General features: G+C 49.3%; 1 protein-coding gene across 3 annotated transcripts in view; it reads right to left on the minus strand.

Moving 5' to 3' along the window:
- TMEM94 (transmembrane protein 94) overlaps positions 1 to 2119 on the minus strand; it is a 37927-nt gene extending 35808 nt beyond the window's left edge. For all 3 annotated transcript variants that reach the window (XM_023511069.1, XM_023511068.1, XM_023511067.1), the window contains exon 1: positions 2030 to 2119. The gene's annotated coding sequence lies outside the window, so the exon portion shown is untranslated. The remainder of the gene's footprint in view (positions 1 to 2029) is intronic.
- Positions 2120 to 2434: the final 315 nt, after the last annotated feature.

Consider the following 2434-nt stretch of genomic DNA (forward strand, 5'->3'; position numbering starts at 1 on the left):
CTCATTTGAACCAGGAGTGGATTTAGAGGCTTTGTGCCTTTCCAGTGCAGACTGTTAATGTGAGAGCTCAATTTGACTCACCAGATTAAGCTAAACACATAAAACCTTGGGTGTAGGTAGTATTTATATCAGTGCTTCTTCCTGTCTTATAGAAATTGTTTCCCAATTTAAGGAAAGAGCAGCAGGGAGAAATAGAAGGATCATGACCTTCATTTCTCATTACTTCTATGGGAGTTAAGACTTCCAAAGGCTGATTCTCAACACTAGGACCTGGCACTCCCTAGCAACTTCTCAAATAGAAATGTAAAGGGTCTGTTTCTTCCATTTCACCGCCCAGCCCTGGATCTCCTAGTATCTGATATGGGGTCACCACAAACAAGGGGCAGTTGAGTGGGAGGAGAGGGGAGTAGTGGTGGGAATTCAAGGGCAGTTAACTCTCAATTTTTTAGGAACTGATTATCAAAGGAGATGGTTTGCACTTCACACTCCACAATATCCCCCAGTTTCCATTTCTGCAGTTCTAACAAAGAGAACCAATGAGAAGGAAGTTAGAGCTAACACTAAAGCTAAAATAAGACTTGCAGGGTGTTTGTGGATTTATCTGAATGTGCTATCTACTGTTCCAGGGTTAATGATAGTCCACATTCTGATGTATCCTGAGCTTTATAGTGATTTTCAAACTTTTGTATTCCATGGATCACTTTTATTTGACTCTTTAGATAATGAATCTTATCTGTGCTATTGCTTTAAGGAAATTTTTAAACTACCTCTTTAGAATATTAATACAAGAGATCAGCCAGAGAACTGCCAGGTGGTTACTTAAAATTAATGCAAGTACTAGATTAGCATCCCAGGGATCCTGTCTCAAACACCAACTCATTTCCTGCTCAAAACCATCCTCCAAGAGGTTCTGATTAGTTAAGGAAGTCGATTCCCTCAGAGAATACCCAGGAAACTACTGAATAAAGAATTCAAGAATCTGGACTTTCAGATTTTAGCCAGGTGCTGTGTGAGCCTGGCCCTGACACTTTGCCCCTCTAACCAGTCTCTCCATCTGTAAAATGAAAACATTAAAACTCCCCCCACCCCACTTCCATCTAAGAGTACTCACAGAGTAAGTGAAACTAAGCTGAGCGTCTTGGATAAAGCATGAGAAACTATCATTCCCTCCAATACACAAACCCACACATACCAGAAGAAAAACAGGTTCAGTATAGAGCTCCATCCTTTTTCCCTCTACAAGAGCCACAGGAAAACTCCAAAGACAGGGTGGGATGTAGCAGCACGTGACCAAGTCAATGAACACCAATGAAACAGCCGGGCTTTGCTTGCATTTGGCATTGGCACCGGGCAGGGGCTCACATCGTGGTACGCAAGGGACTGTGAGAACTGAGCTTTAGGGGTGTGTGCAGCAGGGATCCGTTTATACAATGACAAGTACTGTGATCCCATGGTGGCTTCCGAGGAGTTTTAAAACGACTCTGGAGGGTCACAAAGCACGCTCCAAAGTCCAATATCTCAACCCAAGGAAGGCTGCCAGAAGCCCCTCGGCCAGCTCCCTCCACCGAGGACGTGGTCACTCGCGGGCAGCAGCGGAGAGGGAGAGCGCGCGCAGGAGAAACAACGGTCTTCGTTTGGGCTGGACCGCCGGACCTGGGGGCTCCCAGAGGCCTATAAATATTCTTGGCATCAGCGCTGGTTGCCCTCTGGGCCTGGGCCCAGCCACGACAAACCTGGGGCAGGGATTCTTTGTTGGAGAGCGGCTTTACTTCTCACGATAGGGACCCCCAAGGGACCAAACCAGGGCCGAGAGCAAGAGTGTGAGGACATGAGGGGAAGAAAATGGCCAAGAGCTGGAGACAACTGCTAGCCCCTTGATTCCTCTCTGGAGAAGGGATCCCCTGAGGCCATTCTCTGGGTGCAGACCCCAGACTCCCGTAGCCTTGGCCAAGAATTCAGAGGGCCTGGAAGGCTGCGCCACACACCCTCTTGTTCCCCACTTTCGGGCCATGGGCCTTCTGGTACTTACCGGGGCCCAGCGGCCAGTCTTCTTTCTCTGCGTCCTCTCCCTTCCCAGCCCCCTAGTCACTTCACGTCCCCTCCTCCAGGGGCCACAGCCATGGCTGTTACTGGCAATTCTAAGGGGGCTTGCCTCACTTCCCGAACAACGGAGGCCCCGGCCAGTAAGGTAAATTTCGGGCCTCTGATTGGTCAGAATTCTAGACGGCCGCCGGTGCCTGGCTTCTTATTGGCTGCTCCACGCGCTAGGCTGTAGCTGCAACCGCCCCTCTTGGAGCCTGGCGGAATTAGGCGCCAAGTAACGCCGGGGGGAGGGCTGTGAGCTTCTTTACTTACTAGGCATAACGCTGAGCTGGTATCTGATCCCGAGGCTCTGTACGGAGGCTAGGGCAGTTTGCGCCCAGATTAGTTTCCT

This window comes from Otolemur garnettii, unplaced genomic scaffold (genome assembly GCF_000181295.1).
Source record: "Otolemur garnettii isolate 467f Iridium unplaced genomic scaffold, OtoGar3 scaffold00018, whole genome shotgun sequence".
NCBI classification, from domain to species: domain Eukaryota; kingdom Metazoa; phylum Chordata; class Mammalia; order Primates; family Galagidae; genus Otolemur; species Otolemur garnettii.